Source organism: Esox lucius, chromosome 11, assembly GCF_011004845.1.
Source record: "Esox lucius isolate fEsoLuc1 chromosome 11, fEsoLuc1.pri, whole genome shotgun sequence".
Lineage (NCBI taxonomy): Eukaryota > Metazoa > Chordata > Actinopteri > Esociformes > Esocidae > Esox > Esox lucius.
This window is the reverse complement of record NC_047579.1, coordinates 36,337,598-36,348,845: the sequence shown is the minus strand read 5'-3', so window position 1 is coordinate 36,348,845 and position 11,248 is coordinate 36,337,598.

Genomic DNA, 11,248 nt, shown 5'->3' with positions numbered 1-11,248 from the left:
TTACTAATTTACAAACATTATTTAAAATGCAATGACTTCTAGACACTTCCCTTTTCTAACTATTGACACATATTACAGATTTTGAGGGTCAAGTAGTTTCCAAACTGGTGCTGTTACTCAAAATCACTAACCACAACTGCTAAAACCCTTTCCAAACTCAGTGGCAGGAAATTCCTAGACCGCATTTGCCACATTGGTCTTTAAATTATTTATGATCCTTAGCCAAGTTTTTACTTTTATCTATTAGATAAATAGTAGATAGAAATGACCGATATCATTACACCAGAAAAAGCAAAAGGTTAACATAATTAACAAATGTTAGAGATTTTTTACTTCATTTAAAAGTATCATAAGTTGATGCTCTTTTTTTTATCACAATCTGTTATACTTGTGTTAACACTTTGCGGATATACAGCACAGAAAGAAATTTAGAGACCACTGCACCTTTTTCTTTCCTTTCAACCATTCCATTGCAGTGTCTGTTAAATACCAACACAGGCATTCCTAACAAGGAAAGGAAATGTATAAAACTACTGCTGTGGTTATCACTATCCTCTGCAAGTAGTACCTCAAATATAATTTGAATGAAAAAATAACTATACAGCATGACAAAAGAGTTTGAGTGAGGAAAAGAAGAGTTCAATTCTGGCTTTACTGGCAGAGGGATACAGTAAGCGTCAGGTTGCTTCCATCCTGAAAATTTCAAAGATGGCGGCTCATAACAACTAGGTCAAGCAGAGGGTGAAAACGACTGTCACTGACCAAGATGACCGTCAACTCATTCGAATGTCACTCAACAACCATAGGATGACATCAAGTGACCTACAAAAAGAATGGCAAAGAGCAGCTGGGTTGAAGTGCACTGAAGACGGTTCAAAACAGGCTCCTAGGGGCAGGGCTGAAGTCGTGCAAAGCTAGAAAAAAGCCCTTCATCAATGAGAAGCAAGGAAGAGCCAGGCTGACGTTTGCAAAAGACCATAAGGATTGGACCATAGAGAAATGCAGTAAGTTAGTAATCTCCTATGACAAGTCAAATTTTCAGCTTTGCCCAACACCTGGTCATCTAATGGTTAGACAGAGACCTGGAGAGGCTTAGAAGCCACAGTGTCTCGCACCCACTGTGAAATTTGTTGGAGGATCAGTGATGATCTGGGGATGCTTTAGCAAGGCTGGAATCGGGCAGATGTCTTTGTGAAGGACGCATGAATCAAGCCAAGTACAAGGTTATCTTGGGAGAACACCTGCTTCCTTCTACTCTGACATTGCTGGAAATTGGATTTTCCAGCATGACAATGCTCCATGCCACACAGCCAAGTCAATCAAGTTGTGGATGGAGGACCACCAGATCAAGACCCAGTCATGGCCTGCCCAATCTCCAGACCTGAATCCAATTGAAAACCTCTGGAATTTGATCAAGAGGAAGATGGATGGTCACAAGCTATCAAGCAAATCTGAGCTACTTGAATTTTTGTGCCAGGGGTGGCATAAAGTTACCCAACAACAATGTGACAGACTGGTGGAGAACATGCCAAAAGTCATGAAAGCTGTGATTATAAATATGGGTTATTATTTACTACAAATACTGACAATATGTTTATTTGGAATTTGGGTGTAATGTTGTCAGTTGTTTATAGAATAAAACAAAAAATGTCATTTTACTCAAACATATAACATGGGGAGAACAAGTATTTGAGACACTAACGATTTTGCAGGTTTTCCCACTTACAAAGCATGTGTCACGTTTTATAAATGGAGACAGATGCAGGCGCAGAAGGTTGAGGCGTTTCCCCTTTTTAATGAACCAAACCAAAGAAAACAAAACGGAGTGCCGGGCACTGCAGAATACTCAGGGATTCGGGATTTCAGGAGTTCAGGAGCACACAAACATAACAGGCACACAAGCACAATGACCAACAACGACAGGGAGAAAATGGCCAAATTAAATACACAGGGTAACGAGGAGAACAGAAACAGGTGGGGGCTAAACACAGGTGAAATGAATATACCGATGAACTGAAACAAGAACAGGAAAGACCAAACAAGGACAGGACAGGGACAATCAGAAAACACAAAGTTGAACGGTCTCCTCATGCAGGGACCGTTACAGCATGTAGAAGTCTTTTTATCATAGGTAATCTTCAACTGTGAGTGACAAAAATCCAGAAAATCACATTATATGATTTTTAAGTAATTAATTAGCATTTTATTGCATGACTTAAGTATTTGATACATCAGAAAAGCAGAACTTAATATTTGGTACAGAAACATTTGTTTGCAATTACAGAGATCATACGTTTCCTGTAGTTCTTGACCAGGTTTGCACACACTGCAGCAGGGATTTTGGCCCACTCCTCCATACAGACCTTCTCCAGGTTCTTCAGGTTTTGGGGCTGTCGCTGGGCAATACAGACTTTCAGCTCTCTCCAAAGATTTTCTATTGGGTTCAGGTCTGGAGACTGGCTAGGCCACTCCAGGACCTTGAGATGCTTCTTACAGAGCCTCTCCTTAGTTGCCCTGGCTGTGTGTTTCAGGGTCGTTGTCATGCTGGAAGAACCAGCCACGACCCATCTTCAATGCTCTTACTGAAGGAAGGAGGTTGTTGGCAATGAAATAAAAGGCTGTTTTTGCCAACACTTAATTTTGAGTTAATCAGTGAAAGTGAAAGCCTAAAAAAAAAAAAAAACAGTCACATAAAGTATTATCATATTAAGTATATCTGACAGGATAGCTAATACACTAACAACACCGAATCGTATGCATAGCAATTCCATGAAGCTCACCCAGTTTTTTTATTTTTTATACGCTCTTTATCACACCCTTTTTAATCGCATGAGCACAGGGGATTTGTTGGGTCATAGTAAACACTTTACTGTTTTTCCAAGTGTTGGATGTTCACAGCTTCAGCAAGTTCCTGGAAAAGTTCCTAGTTCCTGGATATAGTTGCTGGGGTGGAAACGCGGCTTAAAGAACCAAGTCACTAAAATGATCCAGTTTTCACATTACTAGAATGTTGTATTCCTAGCTTTCAAAAATGGTGATTGTCTTGCCTTACGTGCAATTCAAATTCGCTATAGTACCATCTACGGACACAGTGGTGTTTAAACACAATAAAGAACTGTCCGCCATGAAGCGATTAAAGTCGAGGCTATAGGCGAGTAGTTGTGCCGGTACCATGCGGTGGAAAATGGCCATTAGTTCGGGGAAAAAGTGATGGTAAGCAATGGCGAGAGACGGCTGTTTCTATATGTTTACTGTACATGTCTACACAAAGGTCCTTTACACAAGCAATAGTGCAAAAGTCTAAATTGTATTTACAAACTTCCAATGTTGACCAAAATTCTGTACACTAAGATGTAACAATATTAAAATAAAGTTAATACAAATAATCAGTACAAGAATAAAGGGGTACCATAGCATCCTGGCTGTAAGAAAATGGAAACAGAAGCAGATACAGCAGATCACAGCGCACGCCCTATCTTTGAGATCAGGAGAAAAGCGTCAAAAGCTGGTTGCCCGCTGGCTCTAGGACATTACAGCCTCCTGCGGCCCGCCATCGATTGCTCACTGGGTAATTGTACCTTTGAATACTTTAGCGCATTGTATGTTGGGTTTTACTCATTCTAGCGATCATTAGATCGTTGTCTGAAACTTTTATCACGTTTCCTATACCTTCTATATATAAATTGTAAGTACGCATTCACTTTACAACAAAATATTCATAAATTTATAATATTCTGCTAATGCAATACTAAACTGTTATTTACATTCCTTGTTTACACTTCTGAACTGGAAATCAAAATGCTGTGAATTCCATTGAGTTATTTTTATGTAACAATCCCAGAGTTAATAATCTATAAAAAAGTATTTCTGTCCATATTTTGACATTTTCTGTCAATGTTTTATGGGTTTTATTAACATTATTTAGCATTTTCTTTTTCAAAACATATAGGCGACCACCATGCCAAGGGAGGGTTTAAAGTCATTTAAATACAATATTTTGAACTTTAACTGGGCTTCAACAACCAATGCTTTATGTCTTTCAGAGTGGGATAGTTTATCATACCCTGGTTTATTTCTATTTGAAGGCTCTTTGACATTAAAATGTTCTTCATCGGTATATATTTTCTGATAAAAGCTCTTAAAACACTAACAAAGTCTATAAGCCTACTTTGAAAGTAATTTCATGGCCTTTATATTTGCCTAATTAATTCTCAGTAATTAACTTACTCATTATCTACCTTTAAAACATAGAGTTAATCAAATAGCTGTTTATCTGGGTTCTGACAATGTCAGGAAGTCATGTTTACCCAAATGGTTGACTGTTAGATTAATGTAAAAGACACCATTTTAAAATGCCATACTGCTGACTGCTGAATTCAGAGTTGCTAAGATTGTCCAACCTACTAAACTCAAAGTGTATGCCATTCAGATAAACAACAGTTTTTCCTGAAATTCATAGTTCCTAAAGTTCTCTAAAAGCAGCATCATTGAAATGTACATACAATATGTATTTCTACTCATTTACATTTTTGACCTCCGCTCTCATACCCCAGAACCACCTGCTCTACCCCTCCCAACCTAACCGAACATGAACCCCTGGAAGAAACAACTGTACAAATATTACCACCCCAAGCCGTTCATACAATCTTTTACTCATAACCCTTTTTGAATCCCCCTCCAATACCACAGAATCACCTGTTCTACCCCTCCCTCTCTAACCGGACATGTACCCCCCGGTAAACTGCTACCATCCGGTCATAAATCAAAAAATCATTTTCATATTCTCACACAGATGCAGCTGCCAAAAGGTCAAAGGTCAAAGCAATGAATTACTTGGAGTTGTGGTGCTGTATACTTTATTCTTCTGATGGGAAACTACAGCTTCCCTTACCCCCCTTAATTTAATGTGATTTGGTGCCGGATGACAGGGCAGAAATTCCCTCTCCAGAGATCGCACAACATCACTCCCACCTACAGCCAGTTGCTAACAAGATTCAACCTGTAGACCGAGATGCTCCAATCCTCCTGCTCTTAGGGAGAGACATCCTCAGGGTGCACAAGTTGCACGAGCAAATTAACGGGCCTCACAACGAGCCTTAGGCACCACGGCTAGACCTAGGCTGGGTCATTGTGGGAGAAGTGTGCTTAGGAACGGTTCACACACCATCAGAGGTCAATGTCTACAAAGCAAACGTACTGCAAAATGGACGCATGTCGCTTTTCAGTCCATGTCCAAACAGTATCCATGTGAAACAACACAATGGTCGCATGGCCTCACCGTCCAGCCTTTCTTGCATGTGAGGAGGACACAAGTTTCACCATGAGCACAAACAACCTAGGGTGCTTGGTGTTCAACGGATGCAAGGATGACAACAAACCAGCGCTATCCATAGATGACAAGGTTTTCCTAGCAATGATGGATACAGAGGTCTACCAAAATAAAGGAAACAGTTGGGTGGCTCCGTTACCATTCTGTTGTCCTAGACGACGCCTCGCAAGCAACAAGGAGCAAACTTTAAAACGTCTCTGTTCACTACAAAGAACTCTGGAGAAAAAGTCTGAAATGAAATATCACTGTCAAGTTCATGCAGAAGATGCTAGACAGTGATCAAGCTGAGCATGCGCCTCTTTTGGACAAAGGTAAAGAACACTGGTACCTGCCAACATTTGGCATGTACCACCCGCAAAAGCCAGATCACATACAGGTCGTGTTCGATTCAAGTGCTGAATGCAATGGAATATCTCTTAATGATGTGCTCCTCAGTGGACCAAACTTGAACAATACACTGTTAGTTCTTTTGCGTTTCCGAAAAGAACGTGTAGCCTTCACAGCAGATGTTTTGTTGTTTTGTTGTCAGAGAAGACCACAGAGATTATCTCTGGTACCTCTGGTATGAGGATAATGACCCCAGGAAGGATGTAGTCGAGTACAGGATGAAGGTCTGTATTTGGAAATAGCCCTTCACCTGCAGTAGAGATCTACTGTATGAGATGAGCAGCTCAAAGAGGTGAAAAAGAACACGGGTCTGACGCAAGACAGTTTGTTGAGAGGCAGTTCTATGTTGACGACGGTCTCACCTCAGTTGCTACACCTGAAGAGGCAATAAATCTCCTCACGCGAACCTGAGAGATGTTAGCAGAATCCAATCTGCGACTACACAAAGTGGCATCCAACAGTAGCCAGGTAATGGATGCCTTCCCAGCAGAGGACCGTGCCAAGGATCTGAACGATCTAGACCTTGGAGTGGATCCGGTCCCTCTTCAGAGGAGTCTGGGGCTCTCCTGGAACTTGAAAACAGACAGCTTTACTTACCTGGTGTCCCGCGAAAAAAAAGCCATTCACACGAAGAGGTGTGTTGTCAACGGTCAACAGTTTGTACTACCCCTTGGGCTTTACAATAAAATGCTTTACAATGAAAGGTAAAGCATTATTGCGGAATTTTAATCAGAAAAGAGCGAGTGGGATGCGCCTCTCCCCCAAAAAAGAGAAACAGAGTGGAACTTATGGAAGGATTCTTTAAAAGCTCTTTGAGACCTGCATGTGAGGAGGTGCTATGTCCCAGTCTCGCTGTCTTCAACACAGAGAAAATAATTATGCATCTTCTCAGATGCTTCCACAATAGCTATAGGAGCTGTGGCCTACTTGAGAGCTGGTGGCACTCAAGGACAATACCATATTTGATTTGTCATGGGGAAGTCGTAATTGGCCCCCTGCCCTGCCCACACCATTCCACGCCTGGAGCTCTGCGCAGCTGCGCTGGCTGTTGAACTTCACGAGTTGATCAGAGATGAGATTGACATTGAGGTGGATGCTGTGAAGTTCTTCACAGACAGTAAGATTGAACTTGGTTACATACACAACTCCACAAGAAGGTTTTATATGTATGTTTCCAATCGGGTAACTCAGATTACAAGATCCTCACCCTGACCAGTGGAGTGATGTGCCCACAGACCAGAATCCTGCAGACCATGCAACCAGGTCCATACCAGCAGTCCAACTCCAGCACAGCAACTGGCTCTCTGATCTAGCCTTCCTGTTTCGTGACAAAGAAGCAGAGACAACTGAATCAAACCTTTCCACCCTCATAGAGCCTGAAGCTGATGGTGAGATTTGTCCTGAGGTGACTACTCTGGCGACCAAAGCGTCAGGGGCCCAGCTGGGCTCACAACACTTTGAACAATGTTCAAGCTGGAGAACTCCCTATCGAATCATAGCCAGACTCATTAATGTTGCGGCATTCTTCAAGGGAAAGACAGACACTGCAGTAATCAAAGGATGGAAATGTTTCAATGAGATGGCCAGCATAAGTGAGCTTTCACAAGCCAAAGTTGTGATCATTCGTTCAGTACAGCACACAGCCTTCAAGGACAAATGTAAATGTTTTGAGGACAGACAGACATGGCCTAAGCGAAACATACTCTAGAAGCTCAATCCGGTTGTAGATAAAGATGGTCTGCTTCGTGTAGGAGGTCTTTCTGCTGCTGACCTGTCGAAAGAAGAAAAGCACCATTTGATCATTCCACACACCCATCACATTGCCACGTTACTCGTAAGACACTTTCATGAACATGTAGTTCACCAAGGGTGACACATTACCGAAGGAGCTATTCGAGCAGCTGGATACTGGATAATCGGGAGTGAGCATCTGGTGTCCTCTGTCATCCACAAATGTGTTGCTTGCCACAAACTAAGAGGGAGGCTGGAGGACCAGAAGATGGCAGATCTGTCTGCCACTGTCTCCTGAACCTCTGTTCACCACTGTCGGTCTTGATGTTTTTGGGCCATGGTCTGTCATGACACGTTGCACAAGAGGAGGTAGTGCGGACAGCAAACGCTGGGCCGTGCTTTTTACATGCATGTCCACCTGAGCAGTGAGTATTGAACTGATTGAAACCATGACAATAGACAGTTTCATCAATGCTCTCGATTCGTGGTCCAGCGAAAACTTCTGCGGTCCGACTGACGGACCAACCTCGTGGGATCTGGTAAGGAATTGGGAATGCACATGGATGACACAGCAGTCAGAAGGTTCCTCCAGGAGAAAGGATGCTCCTGGTTGTTTAATCCCCCTCATGCTTCTCACGCGGGTGGCTCCTGAGAGAGACTTATCAGGGTTGCCAGGCGCATTCTGGACGCAATGCTACTTCAGACAGGACCAACACGTCTCACACATGAAGTCCTGAGCGCTTTCATGGCAAAGGTGATGGTGATCATAAATGGATGACCTCGTGTCCGTATCCACTGACCCGGACATGCCTGCAGTACTCACCCCAGCGATGCTCCTTATGCAGAAGACTAGTGCAGTTTTAGCACCCTTTGGGAGTTTTGGCACGGCTCAGTTGTACGGAAAGCAGTGGAAGCAAGTCCAGTGGCTTGCTGACACTTTTTGGAAGAGATGGAAAGGACAGTACCTGCCTACACTACAGAGCCGTAGGAAGTGGACAAAAGACAAGCCAGACGTCAAAGAAGGAGACATTGTCTTATTGAAGGACAGCCAGGCCCACAGAAACGAATGGCCTATGGGACTGGTTGGGAAGGCTTTGCCAAGCAGTGACAAGAATGTCCGCAAGCTGGAGGTAAGGGTTTTGAGGAATGGGACGGCCAAGGTGTGGCCTGTCTCAGAGACGTTAGATGGATTTTCATAAGTACTTTCGCTTCAAGTGTGAGTTTGTCTGTAATGATATAATATTGTTATTTCAAGCGGGGAGTGTGCTGCCTTGAATGTTCAGTTAGTCACAGAAATAAGTTGTTGGTTGGATGTGCATCAGAGTGGTCATTCTGGGCTGTTGGAATCTCTGGCATGCATCGTCTGTCTGACCCGCGGGCTCTGCCGGCTAGTTAGCAGTTTGGAGGAAGAGACTTGTCACATGCGCAGATAGTTTCTATGTGTTCAGGTGTAATTCTTTAGCGAGGCCAAAACAGGAAAGACGGACAGTGCTAGATACACATCGTTGAGGAACGTATGTTCGATTCGCTGAGGCCTTGGAGAATATTCGTCTGTAAGTAGTACGTGTAAACGGCTATTGAACTATTGTATTATTGAAGTAATGTTACATTAGAAACTTTTCTATTGTATCGGTGAAACGTGTTTTGTTGACTAGCAGTTACAACTGTGGCTGGCTCACTAATTGATTTCGGTATTGTAGCAGGTGGTAGCGGTCTATTATGTCTATTGTGCATTACAATGTTCTTTTTACGTTGGTAGGAATGTGCATTTATGTAGTAATCTTTGTAATACCTTCTAAATGGATACGGTAATATTTATATATTGATTTATGTTCTTATCTCTGTAACATTGCAGTTTTACAAAAGAAAAGTAAAAAGAGAAAACAAGAATCCAGTAAAGTGCAAGAAAGGTCAAGTCTAGCATGTTTCTTGGAAAACGTTTCAATGTTAACTGGCTGTCTAGCTTCGCACAAGATTACGCGCTGCAAGGGCAGTATAGCTAGACTTACATTAATTCAGATTCATAGCTCTTTTTCCACTGTAGCTACAAATCTAATAAACGAGACCAGGAAGCAGGTGCTATGAGAAATGTGAATTTATACTCACAGTGGCAAAATTAAATGGTAATGTAGAATACATTATCTGTTGATGACTGTTTGGGTGAAATAGAGCAAATATAATAAAACAAATTTTTCAGTTGAAAGAAATGTAATAGCTGTATTAACAACTGTTAATTACAGTTTTTATTAACATTAGCTTACTTATTTTCTGGATTATTTCTACTGTAATGTCTACATAAGAACCACAAGTCTTTCTACGATTGATTTTTGCCCCTTAGGCCACTTAGGTTAGTGAATTTGCAGAATGCGCCAGAAGTTTTTGATGGTTGACAGGTCAGGAATGCATGCAGGCCAGTTTAACATATTAGCTCTTTTACCTCGGAGCCATGCTGTTGTAATACGTGCAGAATGTGGTTTGGCATTGTCTTGCTGAAATAAGCAAGGCCTTCCCTGAAAAATGTTGCTACAAAACCAGCCTATATTGTTCAGCATTAATGGTGCCTTCACAGATGTGGAAGTCACCAATGCCATGTGCACTAATGCACCCCCATACCATCACGGATGCTGGCTTTTGAACTGTGCGCTGATAACAAGCCGGATGGTCCTACTCCATTTTTGTCCAGAAGATGCAGAGTCCATGAAATAATTTAACATTTAGACTCATCAGACCTCAGCAGTTTTCCACTTCACCTCAGTCCATCTTAAATGAGATCAGAGAGTCCGGTAGCGTTTCTGGATCTTTTTTATATATTGTTTCTTCTTTGCATGGTAGAGTTTTAACTTGCATTTGTATATGCAGCGACATACTGGGTTTGCAGACAAAGTGTTCCTGTGCCCATGCAGTGATTTCCAATCGTGTCTGTTTTTAATGCAGTGAGGGCCAGAAGATCACGGCCAACATTGGTTTTCGGCCTTGTACCTTGCATGTAGAGATTTCTCCAGATTCTGTGAATCTTTTAATGATATTATGTATGATAGAGGATGTGAACTCTTTGCAATTTTACAGTGAGAAACATTCTTAAATTGTTGCACTATTTGCCCACGCAGTCTGGTGAACCCCTCCCCATCCTCACTTCTGACAGGCCCATCCTCTCTGGAATGATCTTTTAATACCAAATCATGTTACTGATCTGTTGCCAATTGACCTAATTAGTTGTGCGATACTCCACCAGGTTTAGTTTTTTAGCACTACACACCTTTTCCAGTTGATCTGTCCCTACTTTTCTGAAAAGGAGGTGATGCAACACAGTAATAAACATGCCCCTGTCCCAACTTTTTTTAAACGTGTTGCTGGCATCAAATTCAAAGTGGACATATATCTTTCAAGAAACAATAAAATATCTCAGTTTCAACATTTGATATGTTGTCTTTGTATAATTTTCTATTGAATATAGGGTTTAAATAATTTGCACATCACTGCATTCTGTTTTTACACAGTACTGCACAAATCTCTTAGGCACCTGAAAGTCGAACTAAGAACATTTATTTGGGTAGTAAGTGTTTTATTAAAAAATGTATACATATAATAAAACATATAAACACATGAATATAATATATATTAGTATTTTATTTTACAAACTAACACTTGTTGACCAAATAGTGCCGAAGGCTTGCATAGTACTACATATTTATATCATTTGTTTTTAGTGTTGTCACACACGTTGGAGGAACTTGCAACAGTCCCAAAAAACGGTCTATTATTGGTTTGTTGCTCAAGGGGCGCTTGAAAAAAGACATTTTT